The sequence below is a fragment of the Meles meles genome, chromosome 6 (genome assembly GCF_922984935.1).
Source record: "Meles meles chromosome 6, mMelMel3.1 paternal haplotype, whole genome shotgun sequence".
In the NCBI taxonomy this organism is placed as follows: domain Eukaryota; kingdom Metazoa; phylum Chordata; class Mammalia; order Carnivora; family Mustelidae; genus Meles; species Meles meles.
In genome coordinates, this window is record NC_060071.1 from 10,779,467 (window position 1) to 10,796,414 (window position 16,948).

The window sequence follows — 16,948 nt, forward strand, 5'->3', positions numbered from 1 at the left end:
AATCCCCCACATTGCATCTCTACTTCCTCATATCAGGGAGATCATATGATAGTTGTCTTTCTCCGATTGACTTATTTCACTAAGCATGATACCCTCTAGTTCCATCCGTGTCGTCGCAAATGACAAGATTTCATTTCTTTTGATGGCTGCATAGTATTCCATTGTATATATATATACCACATCTTCTTTATCCATTCATCTGTTGATGGACATCTAGGTTCTTTCCATAGTTTGGCTACTGTGGACATTGCTGCTATAGACATTTGGGTGCACGTGCCCCTTCAGATCACTACATTTGTATCTTTAGGGTAAATACCCAGTAGTGCAATTGGCAGCCACGTTTTCAAAGCAGGAAAAGGTAATGTGCTCTCAAAGCGACAGGGTCATAAATTATGTCCTGTGATAGGCTAGCCACGGCATGCCTCTGAGTTCTTAGGAGAAGTCATCATTTTACAGTAAATAACAAGTAGATCCTACAATGTTTTCTTCCAGGAAGTTCACAATGTTCGACTCGTTCGTTGTCCACATGGCCTTCACAAAAAAGAAGTATGTGAAAGGCACGTCGAGGCCAGTTTTGCAGGGACAGAGGCCAAGACATGAAGTGATTATGCCAAAGATGACAGAGAAAGACACACTTGTGGGCCCAGAGTCTAAACCTCCTGGGTCAAGAGCCCACTAAACACGACCATTTCTCTCCTTGCCTATTGGGCATTTTTGCTAAAATTCGATAATGATCTGAATGACAGATGTAGTCAAGATCCTGCACGAACCTGTTGGATATTGAGCTGGTAAACATCCAAGAGAAACCAGCTCACAGCTCACAAAAAGACAAGAAGTCAGATCCGCCACCCTCTTGTGGAACACGCCATAAAACCAAACTAAATGAAATCAAATCCATTCACTGGACTTCGATTATTAGCAGGCACAGATATACCCGGATTAGCTTCGTGGCTCCTTCAGATCCTAGGAATAAACTGAAAACTAAGAAGAAACTTTCTGTCCATGTAAACATGTTCATCTTTTTCTGGTGTTTTAAAAGAGGCTTCAAGCCTAGTTGAGAATTTGGGGAAAGAGATAAATCTGCCTATTTTTTTTTTTTAAAGAATGAGAATACATTTCAGATATGAACTGCCAGAGGCCTGGAAGAATTTATTTTGTCTCTTCTCTGTGTCGCTGGCTCACTGCTTGGTTTTCAAGGCAATCCCAAGAACGCCAGGCACTGTGTTTGCAATGTCTCACGGTTAGGATCGTCCTCAGTAGCGTATCTGAGGACATCTATCATCCTGGGCAGTCCACATTTTCCTAAATGCATGCATTCCCAAAATGAGACCATAGGAAGAGACATAACAAACCATGTATGATATATCCTTGTGCTGAGATGCTCAAAATTTCCTAATTTTCACCGGGTGTCCTTCCTGTACATGTCTTCATTTCACACCCAGCCAGAGGAGGCAGAGAAGAGGGAAGGAAGCCTGGAGCTAATGTGGCAGGAGGCCTCCTCTGCTGGGCTACTGTCTGCCCCCAGCAGGCACCCTTCTTACTGTCCATCCCTCCTTACTGTTGGCTTGTCCGGCTGGCAAGCTGCCACCAGGGGAGGAACTGTTCTATCCCATCACCACATCTCCAAGCCCTCTTTTTTTTCTCCCCTTCTCCTCCTTCCTCATCAGCTTCTCTCTTTCCCTTTCTGCCTCATCAGCTCTTGCAGCTCCCCAAATGTGGCCAACATGCTCTCACCCCCCTCCACTCACACGGTGGTCTGGTGAATGTCTTCCACTCCCTGGGTTGTTCTCTACTTCCTCCCCAGATGATTTTTGTTTATCCACACCAGTGGCCATTTTTTTAAAATAAATTTTACTGCATCCAGCATGCACTTATTGAAATAATCACGGGGCTTGCCCTGATATACCACTTTTTGGAGAACTTGTGTCGTGTGATTTTCCATGTGAAACTAACCTTGCATTCCTGAAATAATTCCAACTTAGCTGGGATGTATGATCCTTTTTATACGTCACTAGATTCTAGTTGTTAACATTCTGTTTAGGACTTTTGCACCTAAGTTCATGAGAAAGAAGGAAAATAGGATTTTCTTCTGATGTCCTTGTTCAATGTGGCTATTAAAAGTATGCTAACTGGGGCCCCTGGGTGGCTCAGTAGGTTAAGCGGCTGCCTTCAGCTCCGGTCATGATCGCCAGGTCCTGGGATTGAGCCCCATATCAGGCTCCCTGCTCAGCGGGGAGCCTGCTTCTCCTTCTCCCTCTGCCTGCTGCTCTGCCTACTTGTGTTCTCTCTCCATCTCTCTAATACATAAATAAATTCTTTTAAAAAAAAAGTATGCTAACCTCATAAAATAGATTGGGAACAGGTTGGAAAGTTACCTTATTTTTCTACGTTTCAGGCATGCAGGAAGTTAGCTCATTTCTCTGCAGTCCCTTTTTCTCTGGTTTATTGATTTTTCCAGTCCTGACTCCCTTCCCAGCCCTAAATTCTGATTTCATGTTTCCCCCTTCTGCAAGACTTTGATCTCTGTACTCGTTAGCACCATCATCTTATGGTCTGAGGGGAAAAGTGGTGGTGAACATAGAGCTCAAATAATTTGTTCTTTTATTGTCTCTGCCCCTCAAAACCCAGCTGCCTTGGTTGTTCTACGACTGCTTCAACAGTTTTTTAAAATCCAGATTTTTACATTTTTGGGTGCCATTAATCATAACCAAAACATGCAATCCTCATCTTTAGGGTTGATATCAGATTGAGAGGTCGGATAAGGATGGTAACACAAAAGGCTAGCTAATACTAACGCTGACTATAACATTATTATTTGCACTGATTTCTGTGTCCTTTTTATTTCTCTTTCTTAGTGACTTTGGAGTCACTGTTTTACCCAAATGTAAAAAAGACTGATCTTCTGCTTTCCTTGTACCTGCATATAATAGGTGCTCAGCTACTCAGTTAATATTGGCTGAATAGATTAATTGAAGGGATTTGATTCAACATGTTGAATTCAATGTGGTTTATTTAATTACCTTGATTCCAGAATAATGGTGATTTCCATCAGCAATATTAGGTCATGACCTCATCAGTCACTTTTCCATTAAGCCGGGAGTAATCTCAGTGAAACAATCTTGAGATGCCAACAACTCCACCCACTTCTATCCCAAACAAAGTAGAAAGAAACCTAGTACTTCTAAGGTAAATAATGAGTAGACTACTCCTCAGGGCAGAATCATAGCCCTGTTAAAAGAGAAACAATGTTCCCTTGCTGTGATTTTATAGACTCTTAAAGAAAAAATAAATATTTGTGCTTGGAGATACGTTACATGGCCTGGACAAAGGGACCTACAGAGCATAACTGAAAAGCATACTCAGAGAGAAGAATCTAGTCTTACTCTTGCCCGCACAACTGAGCCTATTCTCACTCCCAGTGCCTGTGAAGTATTATCACCCATGGGCTGGAGCCCAGGAAATGTCTCAGAACCTGGAGACTGAGACCAGAGTAATCCATGAGGGTGGAAGATGAGATCTCTTTTGTGGAAGGGATGGGCTTTTCCAAACCCGGTGATGGGATTGGCAGATGGCAAGGGGCATAGCAGGTTCTACACCACTGTCCTGAGGGCAGAAGGAAAGATCAGGTCCAACTTCAGGGGCAGGTCAAGATTTTAGAGGACTTCACACATACAATTTGAGTCATTGCTAGAAAAAAAATAACAGAAGGCACAAGAATTATAGTTTCAAAGGTGATCATTTTTATTTAGAATGTGGAGAGAAATTACAACAAATTACAAACTTTAAAAACATTACTATTCTGCAGTAAATAATATAGTATTTTGATTGTTTGGCACCACCCCTTTTGCATAGTGTTTGCCCACAGCTTTTGGCTACATCCCTGGGATGATTTTGAAATATTTCCTTTAGAGAGAAGAAGAAGGTAGTCCAGTCTTTCTTTTAGCATGTTAAAGGAAAAGTTATTTTTTGCTATTGAGAGTTTAGGAAATTTCCTTTAGCTTCAAAATGACTTTTGGTAATGTCATGTGTTGAGTTTCAAGTTGTTGTCAATTCCTGAAACACCAGTATCTACTTTCTTTCTTTTCTCTATGAGCTGGTACACTTGGAAGAATTTTCCAGGCTGGTATCTGACTCTGCATTTCATGTCTTTATGTCTTTCCCCCAGCTCCCTACATACTTGTGGCTCTGGACCCCATATGAGATCTTCTCATGACCTTGAGCCATACTTCTTTGGGTGACAGTGCTGAGTGAGTCCGCATGTTCTGAAGAGCCGTCCCAACACAGAATAGCTACTAGTAACGGTAGTATATACTGAAAGCAAGCTCATAAATATTTTACATGGAAACACAAATGTCTACAGGCACGCTAATGGCCCTGAATCTGAGGAAATATGTGACAGAGAATAAAATGGAGTGGCGACAGCAGGTGGCTCTTAATTGCATGTAATTAAAATATCCTCCTTCTGCCATTTATACAAAAACCTATAAGCACTTGAACATATTGCTAGGCCTCCTCCCCTAGCCTTTCTGGGGCTCACACAGGTGAGGGACCCAGGAACTAAAGCTTCAGTAGCTTCTTGCAAATACATCCTTCTAAGACACACACTCTTTGCGTACATCTTCCTTTGTTTGAGGTAAAGCTCAAAATTAGCTAGAACTTATTGTATTTCCCATCTGAAAATGTCCTCTTTCGTCCAACAAAGAACTATATATGGGCCCATGTATTAGTCTCGTGGGGATGGAGGGATAAGCTTAGGAAAGGAATGAGGGATTTTTTTTCCTCCCAGGGAGCTTTCAGCCCATCAAGAGAACTACACCGCCAAATTGCCAGTAGAGGATGACTTTGTGGAGTCCTGCATTTGGTAGGAGGATCCCAGAGAGGGTGTAGGTGGGTCACACCTCTCTACAAAGCAGGTTCCCAGGAGAAGGTGGATTTGGAAGGTAATAAGTGTATTGTCAAGAGAACCCCTTCTTCATTCCCATCCCCACACTGTTGCCCCACATCTACCATTTGGCCCTCACGGTGTAGCCAAGACAAGGAACTCAGATTCTGAATCATTTGACAAGGAAGAAAAAAAAATGGAGCTGTGGTCACTGTTTGTAAAAATCTTTAAATTTTTTTGTTTGGGTCATTTTTATGGTTAAAACATAAATTGAACACTGCTCCCTCAAAATGGGTCCTGGCCAATGAGCCTTTGACCACCTCAATCTTGAATATAATTACTTCCATTACTAATCAGCATGGAGGGTTGAGGATATCCACTATTAACTGGACCCCGCCTGCCCAAAAGATGGAGCTGGGGTCAAGTGGACGTGGGCCCTGAGGAGTTAAGATAATCCAGACACAAGAGTCTAACAGAACAATGTGTCCCTGTTCTTGATCTTAGGCTGAGGAATTTACCAGTGCTGCATTGGATGAAGACCAGGTCCTTTCCCTGGTTACAAAGGCTCATTCTCAGTAGGGGAGAAGGCAGCTTGCGTGTGCCCTCCTGGAATTCTATGAGAACAAATGCTAGGTTTTTTCACTTGTGTGTGTGTGTGTGCATGTGTTTGTGTGCCCATGTGTGTATGTGGCAAACATTTCAAAAATGCTGTATGACCTCATACTGGGTCACAGTGACTTAGATGTGTCGCCTGATTCTGAGGTTCATAGTTATTCTACTCCACAGCTGGCTGTCTCATTAAAGAGATTCTCTAGACTGGCAGAAAATAATAGCCTTCTAGAACCACGGAGCTATGCAGACTATGTGATGAGTTGAAATGAAATATACCATCAAGGAATACTTAATAGTTATTGAAGGCGTATGGACACAAATGAATGACAGAACACCAGAGCTAGCAGACCTTACAATGAATCACAGAATCAACTAATATTTATTGACTACTATTGTGTGTTATGCGTCCTTCCGTGCACAAGGGGTGTAAAAATGAATGAGCTATGCAGATTATTTGCCCTCATGGAGTTTATATTCTAGTAGAGGAAAAATACTAATAAGTAAGTGAGATAAATTATGCCGATTGGGGGCGCCTGGGTGGCTCAGTGGGTTAAGCCGCTGCCTTCGGCTCAGGTCATGATCTCAGGGTCCTGGGATCGAGTCCCACATCGGGCTCTCTGCTCAGAAGGGAGCCTGCTTCCCTCTCTCTCTCTCTCTGCCTGCCTCTCTGCCTACTTGTGATCTCTCTCTGTCAAATAAATAAATAAATAAAATCTTTAAAAAAAAAATTATGCCGATTGTAAGTGTTATGATGGAAATAAACTAGGCGTATGACAGAGAGACATTGCGAAGGTGGGAGATCTTCTTTAGGTAAGGCAGTCAGGGGGATCTTCCAGGCTCAATAGCTTCCATTTTCACCTACAGATTCTACTGTCTACCCTTCCTCACAAGCTCTGGGGCCCTGGAAGTTGATCACTCAGTTCTTTTGTTTTGTTTTGTTTTTGGAAGATTTTATTTATTTATTTGTCAGAGAGAGAGCACAGGCAGGCAGAGTGGCAGCAGAGGCAGAGGGAGAAGCAGGCTCCCTGCTGAGCTAGAAGCCCAATGTGGGACTCGATCTGAGGACACTGGGATCATGACCTGAGCTGAAGGCAGCCGCTTAACCAACTGAGCCACCCAGGCGTCCCTGATCACTCAGTTCTTATGATGCCCCAAATCCAATGATATCTGAAGTGTCTGGGGCAGACAGGGATGCATCAGGAAGGCCCTGGGGAACCCTAACAGGAAAACCATGCTGCAGATCCATAGGTTTGGGAGTGAGGCCAACCACATGGTACTATTTTCTTGGGGAAACTGAAGTCTACTGGTAGAAGCATGTGAGATACTCATATCCCACACAAATGGCCCCAGGGAGTATCCACACTGGAGGAAGCAATCAACAATTAGATAGATTAAATTATCCAACTTGGAGATGTCAGCCAGGCTCTTTTCTAATCTATCCTAGTGTTTGCTTCAAGGGCCATGAACAGAGTGGCCCTGATGGCAGAGATGGAGAAAACACATGGCTCAAAAGTCTGGACTTCCCCTGACTCAACCTCATTCACCTAGCATCCCTGCTGAGAGCCCAGCCTCTCAATGGGAGAAGCCAACATCCAGTCCCTGACATAGGACCATTCCTTTGGGGGACCTGCCAGGCAGTAAACTGATTGAGTAAGGGCCTTTATATGTTGGAGAGAATAACACTTTTTTTCACAGTAATAGATACATATTCCAGATATGGTGTTGCCTTCCTTTCCTGCAACAATTCCACCGGCCCTGCCCTTCAGGGATTTCCAGAACTACTTTTCCCTCTTGTTGGTATCCCTCACACTGCCTATGCCAGCAAAGGAAGTGAGGCAGTGAGAATTTACAGTCAAGACATTGTGTTCGATCTTTTTTACGGATCAGTCCACATCACAACCCCATGATCTTGGTACTTTTGTTATCCACTGAAATAAAGACTGGGGAGTTTAAGGAACTTGCCCCGACTGCTCAGCTAGCTTGTGGCAGGACTAGGACTACATTTAGGCTTTCTGGTCAAGTCTGTGCTTAAAAAACAATCAAACCCACAAACACTGTACTTCTTTTTTTTTTTAATTTAATTTTATTTTTTTATTTGTTTATTTACAGCATAACAGTGTTCATTGTTTTGGCATCACACCCAGTGCTCCATGCAGTACGTGCCCTCCCTATTACCCACCACCTGGTTCCTCAACCTGTACTTCTTTGGAGAAACAGCTGCTTTCAGGGTTGGGGAAGGGAAACACAAGATGAACCAGAAACTTCTTAGATTGTTAGAAAATAAGGAAGTGCCTCGTCCCTCACCAAAAAACAAAAAACAAAACAAACAAACAAAAAAAGGAAGAGAGAAAGAAGGGAGGGAAGGAGAAGAGGAAGAAGGAAAGAAAGGGAGGAGGGTGGGAGGAAGGCAGAGGAGCTTGTCAAAAAAATATGAGCCAACTAAAAAAACTCTCAGTGGCCAAGGCTGGAACAATTTGAACAACAAAATCAGTAACAATAATGATGGATTGTAACTCACAGAATAAAACAAAATTCCATGAATCCGTACTGATAGATCGTTGACGCCTGAACAACGTGCATTTGGACCGTGTGAATCCAGATATACACAGATCTTTTTCCAACAAATACAGTATAGTACTATAAATGTATTTTCTTCTCCTTGTGATTTCCTTAAATTATGCTCTTTTCTCTAGCTTACTTTATTTTAAGGATATAATATATAACCTATAAAAATACATCTTAATCGACTATGTTATTGGTAAGCCTTCTGGTCAACAGTAGGCTATTGGTTAAATTTTGAGGGAGTCAAAGGTTATGCATGGATTTTCAATTGTGCAGGTGGTCAGCCCCCAACGCCTGTGTTGTTCAAGGGTCAACTGTATAAATAAATAATTGGTTGAATAAATACACGGAGGAAAAGGGATAAATCTTTCTTACAGAAGAATTACAAATAATGTATGTTGATTCTCCCTCCCCTAAGAGGTGGGACTTCATCCCTCTCCCTGTAAGTTCTGGCTGTAGTTAAAAAGTAGCTTATGGGAAGAGGAACACACTAACTTGACGAGTGGAGAAACCAAGGGTCCAAGGTTAACATCACCAGTAATAAGTCACATTGACATCTTGCGTTGTCTGATATAGTGTAGTGAAAAGGGCTCTGCCACTGTATATTTTTCCCAAAAAACTCTCAACCTCAGTCTAATCATAAGAAAACATCAAACAAACCCAATCTGAGAGACATTCTGCAAAATACCTGACCAGCACTCTTCAAAAACTGTCAAGGTCATAGGGACACACAGAAGGATTGAGAAACTCCGGTGACATATGGCTAAGTGCACTGTGATGTCTTGAATTGGACACCGTAACAGAAATAGGGCACTAAGTAGGAAAATTGGCAAGATAAAGTCTGTAGTTTAAAGTACCAATGTGAACTTCATAGTTTTGACAAATATAACCTGGTTATGAGTGTTATCAACATTAGAAGAAGCTGAACAAAAGGTGTATGGTAATTCTCTGTACCAACTCTGCAGTTTTTTCTGTAAATCTAAAATTATTGCAAAGTAAAAAGGTTTGCAAAAATTAAGAAAACACAAAAAAACAAGACCACTATACTAGATCACCTCTGAGTCATACCATTTGACAGAATTTCTCTGGGTACTCTCCACTTAGGAATGTTTAGCCAGGAGCCAGAGAAAATTTACCTCTCTGTCCCACTAATAGACAAAATGAAGAAAGGATAATAAAGAAACAGGAAACGTTGATTAAATTCACTAGTTTATAAAGGTTTCTCTAAAGAGCTTGGACAATTAACAACTATGCACAATTTAGTAAATTCAGTGATGTTACCGTCAGCTGCCAGTCCCGTTACTGATTATTTCTCTAAGTAGTCATAAAAACCACAGGTCTTAAATCTTTTGCTAAATCACACACAACTTGACCAGGAAAATATAGTGTACCACCCCTGGTGACTAGTCCCCAGGATAAATCATTTGAGATGATCACAGGCTCCATTATGCATTTGCCTGAAAAATTGGCCTCTTTGGTCAGCATTTCTGATGGATTTCTCAGGTCTGTTTCCACTGCAGCTCCTCATTCTGGTGAATCAGTAGAGACAGCAAATGGAGACAGCAAACAAAGGAGGGGAAATATGATTACCGAGAAGGGAAATCAAGGACAGTGTCTTCTCCGATGCTGGGATACTTGCTTTCATCACGAATTGCCGTGGGACTCACACCTCTTCGATGCAACTGGCATTTAATAACTGCGTATTTATTAAACACTTACCTCTGAAATTCAAAGAAATAACCCGCCACGTGCCAGAGCCAAATGATGGGTATTTTTCTTACCAACCCTACAAAATCGGCATGATTATCATCACTGCTAGGTGGGAAGAGATTAAGACTCAGAATCACGGAGCCACCTTGTTCACTGGACAATGAATCTAGATTCCCCTGTCGTCAGACCTCATGCATGTCCCTTGAGATAGCATTGCTTTGTCACAGGGAGTAGATCGCGGTGAACACGAGCAACACAGGACACAGCCTACACACGGCACCCCCATGGGACACAGGAGAGCCCAAAGGTCATTGTACAAATAAATCATTTTTTAAATTAATCATTTTTTAAATTAATCATTTTTTAAAATTTTTTTAAAGATTTTATTTATTTATTTGACAGACAGAGATCACAAACAGGCAGAGAGAGAGGGGGAAGCAGGCTCCCTGCTGAGCAGAGAGCCCAATGTGGGGCTCGATCCCAGGACCCTGGGATCATGACCTGAGCCGAAGGCAGAGGCTTTAGCCCACTGAGCCACCTGGGCACCCCTAAATCATTTTCTTCAAGTGGGAGATCAGTTAAACCAGATTTGGTTATTCCTGGGTTTCAATTTTCTCTCTGTTTTTCCTTGGAAGGTATGTTCTCCATTCCACATAAACACTGGAAGGAAGGAAGGATTCTCAACAGCAGAGACACCTGTTCTAGACTGAGTCCAGGGAAATATCTTTTTTAACTTTTTCCTCTACTCCAGTCACACAGTCACAAAAATCTGCTTTCTTCTTTTTAAAAAGAGCAAAAAAAAAAAAAAAAAAAAGTATGTATGTTATATGAGAGAATAGTCTCTTGAGCAGAAGCACAAACAGGAGGTGCAGCGCAAACCTACGGCAGCTTCTCCCAAAAGAAACATTAAACACACTTACAAAGGTGTAGGGAGAAGCTTGGTAAACAGAAGGCTGCACAGTGGAAAGCCTCAGAGTCACAACCCTCTGAATACGTTCCAGAAATGAAAACAAAATTCGAACAGGCAGAGGGAGCACTGGGTGACTGAACCTCACCTCTATTTTATATACATATATATATAAATATTTTGGATTTGTAGATGATGTATAAAAAGATATATATTTTTTATATATGTATATATACACACGCATACATATATATATATATATATACACATTTTTAAAAAGATTTTATGTATTTATTTGCAGAAAAAGAGAGCGAGAGCATGGGGAAGGGGAGTTGCAGAGGGAGAGGAAGAAGCAGACTCCCCACTGAGCAGGGAGCCTGACCTCTGGCCCCATCCCAGGACCCTGGGATCATGACCCTAGCAGAAGGCGGTTGCTTAGCCGACTGAACCACCCAGGCGCCCCTATATATACATTTTTATATTTTGGATTTGTATATGTTTATCTCTCTATATATACATAAATATGGAATTATATATAGATAGGAAGTATACAATTATATTTATATATCATATATAATAAATTCAAAGTAAAAAATAAGGCATGTTGTCTTAAGTAATAATTTTTTAAAATGAATCCACAGTCTCACTTTTCTTTTTTAACTTGGAAGTCAGGGGTAGTTAGCCAGATATAAGGGCAAATCCCTTGACTAGAGGAGGGTACCTCTTCAGGACAATGGTGTATAACTGGGAGGACATTCTGACTTCTTTGAGAGTGTGATGGAAGCTATAAAGCATCTTCTGTGAAAATTAATACATACCCACCCCTGTGGGTTTTCTTTCCGAGATGTCCAGGACACCTGGTGACCATCCCTATGGGGAGCCCAGGGGCCTCCCATACCTTCTGCAATGTTCGCTAATTCAACTTAGAGAAAGAAACTGATAAGCCATCGGGATTTTTTAAAAAATAGCACACAAATCCTTTGTTAAAGGAGTTTTGAGTTTTATCTACATACACATATGAGGGTGATTTCTCTGCCTTCCGGTTTCTAGATAATGTTCCAAGACACGCAAGCCCCACAATAATTGAAGTCGGGCAAACAATGAAAGACCGCAGCAGGAGACCAAGCACTCTTAGGATCTGGTGTATTTGCAAGAGGTTTCCAAAGCTTGGAATTTGATGAACACCAGCCAAACCTTGAAGGCCAAATAGCCTGGTCCACAGAAGCATGACCAGTAGAGCCAGAGTGTTGCCCTGGCCCTCTCCTGTTCCTCTCCAGGGCCGAATGGAAACAGGTGGGTTAGGGTGTCAGAGCTGAGATGTTGAAATCAATGTGCTGAGCATGGGGGCTGATTCGAAATAACAGAATAGAGTTGTACTATGTGCACATTTCATTGTATTAACTCAACTGCACCAACAAGGAAATTAGGAGGAAAAAGCGTAAGTAAAGCAACAGAAAGAGTGAATAGCTTAAGTAAAGCAGGCTATGAAGCCAATCCACTCAGTAAACACATGCCAAAAAGCAGTGGGTGCAAGGCTGTTGGCAAAGCCTAGGAGAATAAGAACCTGTGAAGGGTTTTAGGGATTTCTTGGCCACTGACAAGGAAGCAAGCCCATTGTTCATCTAGACAGTACGTGTTGAAGAACGGCAAAGAGAAATTAGGGACCAAGGCCATAAAGAAACATTAGCCAGCACAGGAGGAGGTAAACCTGTGAAATCATCTGCAAAAAGATAGAAAAACCTAGGTACCGTGTTTGGTGGTGGAGAGGGATAGGGGATGAGTACCTTCTCTCCTAGAAATGGACTATACAATAGTCAGTCTTGGCAAGAAAAATAAAAAGCAAAACCAAAAGTACGTGTCAACCAAGAAATATGGCCAGAGCCCCGAAGTCATTCGCTGCTGTGTTCTTGTGTCAGGCTGCGGCATCGCTGGTCTACACATTTGTGGGATGTTCTCAGGTTTGGTGACTGAGCGATAGTTGAAGCACTGAGTAAATAGGGTGGAGATGATGTCACACCTGACCTTGAGCAAGAGAAACAGAACAGGGAAGTCACCATCATGGGAAACACCAGACTGAGCCCCAGAAGTATCCATGAGTGTGTGAAAAGCCCTTCGTCCAAATGACATCCTGTCCATCACCGTCACTGACTGAGCCCCACAGATGAAAGACTGGGGCTACAGCCCATGGGGGAAATTTCAGGCCTGAACTAACGTTTCGTTTCTTAACTCTCCCCAGGAGTTACTTACCAGAGTGTTCCATGGGCCTCTGCACTTGTCATCCACAACTAAACCTCAAAAAAGTCCATCCCATGAGAGTCACAGTACATGAAGTGGTCATTTCATGGACTCCAAGATCAAGTGGAAATGATGGCACCACAGATCAAATGCAATTCAGGGGCATTTTCTAATGGTGAGAAGGAGTAAAGAACCTCTTTATCATTGTGACCTATGTTAGAATTGGCAGAAATGCAACATATTGGCAGGTACATTTGTCTATAAAATTCTGTTATCACATCTGCAAAATTGCTAGAAGTTATCACTCTCATTCGCATGGTACTTTCCAGTCTACGATGTGCCTTCATACATATTGTCTCATGCCATGGTTGGGATGAGGGGTCTGAGGCTCAGGACATTTGGTGACTCGCCAAGGTTCAGACCTAGTATGGGGATGCCGCTTTGGTCATAATGGTGAGGAACCCAACTGAGTCACAGATAACATCCTATACCAAGCTTCAAAGGAATAAACCAACAGTTTGGGTGTCTATTTTCTTGGGATAGCAACTTGCAAGGTTCTAAAAAACCACTGAGGGTGCATCTGGGTGGCTCAGTGGGTTAAGCCTCTGCCTTTGGTTCAGGTCATGATCTCAGGGTCCTGGGATCGAGCCCAGAACCAGGCTCCCTGCTCAGCAAGGAGCCTGCTTCCCCCTCTCTCTCTCTGCCTACCTCTCCACCTACTTGTGATCTCTGTCTGTCAAATAAATATAAAAAAAAAAAAAAACCTTAAAAAACCAATGAGGCTATTAGGGCACTGGCTTTTCAAATTCCATCTCTAACCAGTCTAAGTGGATGCCCAATTTTACAAGCTTCGCTGGAAATAACACTGGCTCTCCACTCTTGCTTACACCCTCCCAATTCAGGGCTGTTGTTTTGTTATTCTGGATTCCTCTCCTCCACGTATTTATTATAAAGTCCTTCCAGTTCTTAAGACTCTAAACTATGGGTGAACGCAAAAGCAGGAAGAATTTGTCAGGCATATAACCTTCTGCATGGCTACAACTTCCTCTGGATCATGTCACAAATGTGCGTTAGTTTTCCAGTACCTTTGTAATGAGAATTATCTCATTATGAGAAACCAAACATGGCGGAAGATGGCTTATTTTGTATGTACTTTAGGCAGCCTTTTATTTATTCTTGTATAATTGTAATAATGTCTCTGGAACTCAATATTATATCCAAACCTCCAGATCCCTATTGCAGTTGAAAATAAAACAGAAGGGATGACTTCAATTTTGAAGAGGAAAACAAGTGCTGAGCTCATAGAAGATAATTATAACTCCAGGAAAGTCTCAAGAAGTTCATGCACCACTGCTTCTCAAAATGGGCCCTCTTCTTCCTTCCAGATCACACCTAAATCCAGTCTGCTCTCCAACAGCCAGAAAGAGAACAAATTTCTATCGGGGTGAAATTTTCAAAATATTCCTTTTTTACATGATGGAACTTTAGGCATACATTCAAATGAAGTTTTCAAATCATTTGTAATGTCATGGGAAGCAAACGAAGATATGAGACTACATTCTGTAATCTTATCGATACAAAAATATGTAATATAAAATATATTTTAAGTGGCTGGGAAGAAGTACACGAAATGTTATTACTGATGATCTCAGAGTTATGCAATGATGATCAACTCTTGTGTTCTTTTTTTTTTCTTCTCTTAGGTTTCGACAGTGGTCATATATTCCTTTTTTTCTTAAAAAAAAAAAAGTATTTGTTCTTTAAGGAGCCCTTCCCATTTGAGAGCAATGATGTGTCAGTTGGACCTCTTGTGATGAACTAATTCCATAGTAAGCTCATCCTATGCTCAGGACTTACTCTAGAAGTTCTACAAGCCCTCTGCCTTTCCCACCCTGTGTGCTTTTCCTATGGAGTCTTGTCAACTCCCATTGCTTCTATTACAATCTGTATACTAATGACTTCTAAACATATGTCCACATTCCAGAACTTTCCTCAGAACTCTAAACCTGTGCATACAGTTGCCCATTTGGCATGTCCACCATGATCACTCACTGGCAACTTAAACTCAGTGTGTGCAAATCACAACTCAGGGCCCCTGCTCCATGCCCAGCCCCCTTCCACTTTCCCATGTCAGTGAGAGTCACCACCATCTCCATCATTACATAAACCAGGAACCTTGCTTGCCATCTCTCTCCGCATCGTATGGCATATAACTGATACATTAGCCAGTCCTACTGCTTCTTCTTATAAAATGTCTTTCAAACCATGTGAATGGTTTGAAAGACATTTTTAGGGTCTTCGCTTCGCTCCATTTTTAGGGTCATTCCACTGGGTGAAGACGTGACCTCTCCCCCGGAGCACTGCAACACGTTCCAGTTGGTTTTTCTGTGTCTACTCTTGCCTTTTTCCAGTCAAATTTATCATTTTGAAGACATGAATTTGACCATGTGTTGCCCCAAACTTTAAATCCTTCAATCCTTTCCTCTTCTTTCAAGATGAGATATAAAATGTAAGACTCTCAACAATATGGCCACTTCATTTTTCATCACCCTAATCTGGTTCTGCCCTTCCCTTTGATTATTGTGGTCTGAAGTTATGCAGGGAAATCCCCACAGAATTTGAAAACAAGGCTTCATCTTTTATAAAAACTGCATTGCAGGAAAGAAGAAGAAGTCTTACCTGTTAAGTGTCAGGGACAACCTCATCCCAGTTCCTCAACAGATCAAAGTGACAGGATTTCTTTTTGATCTGGGTACAACAAACAATCCCTCCAAGACTTGCCTTGTAGTCAGCAAAGGAGAGGACCTTGTGATGCTCAGGTAGGGAAGAAGAGACAGGTGATGCTCACCGGGGAGTGAAAGGTGATCCTTGACATAAGCTGTCAAACACCAAAAGGCTCTTTATATAGGGGCTCCGAGAACATGTATTTGAAGAAAGTATTTGTCCAGTATAGTACTTAGGATGCTTAAGAGATTACAGTATTTGTCCAGGAGAGTGAGGCATTTAAGCTCTATACAGGATTCAAGATATTTGCTCAAGGCAGTCAAACATTAAGGATGTCTTTGGCTGATATTTGCAGAGAATGAGTCAAGAATATCTGTTCATCATGGAGGGGCTGATTTCCTCATCTTCACAGTAACTGTGACTTGAGAGGAAGGAAAAAAACGCCCTTCTTGCTCAGCTGGATTTCACCTACTGTCCACTCTATTTGAAATGCTCTTCTCCTTCCCTCCTCCCCATTTTCCAGGATAATTCCTATTCTTCCTGGGGATCAACATAACTTCCTTTGTGACAGCTGCCCTGCTTAGTTGACCACCAGCTGTGAAATGATTAACTACTTCCTTGATTAACTCTTCTAGAACTCCTGACATGTTGTTCAAGTAATTAATTAATTGACTGATTCATGTGAGCATCTAAGCTCCAAAATATGACCATCAGACTCATCATCATCGCCCCCACTCTCATCACAGGATCTAACAACTTTTAGAAATATTAGTTGAAAGAATAAATTAATTCTTTGTGTGATTTAATATTCGTTAACAAAATAACTCCCTTGACACAAGGATGTTGTTGTATATCTCTTTGTATCTCCTCAAATGTGATTTACTTGGTCCACAGTAAATCTTCAATCAATGTTTTTATACATACCTAAATAAATAAATAAAAAGGGAGACAAATACATGGTAGTTTCTTTTATCACACCCCATGAGATATAGCAACAATCTTAAATTTCTGGTTGCAGGATCCTTTCATTATTAAAATTTATTTAGGACTTTGAAGAGTTATTTTCTAATAGGCACACACTGACACATTTACATATATACATATATATTTTCATATGCATATTTTATATATACACATATGTATATTTATCAACTAAGAATTAAAACTGAAAAACTTTTGAAAATATCAACTTAATAATTTGCTAAAATAACAAACTCCTTACATGTTAATAAAAATACCACATTTTCATGAAAAATATTGTATTTCTAAACCCAAAACAAATATTTAGTTAGAAGAATGGTATTATTTTGCATTTA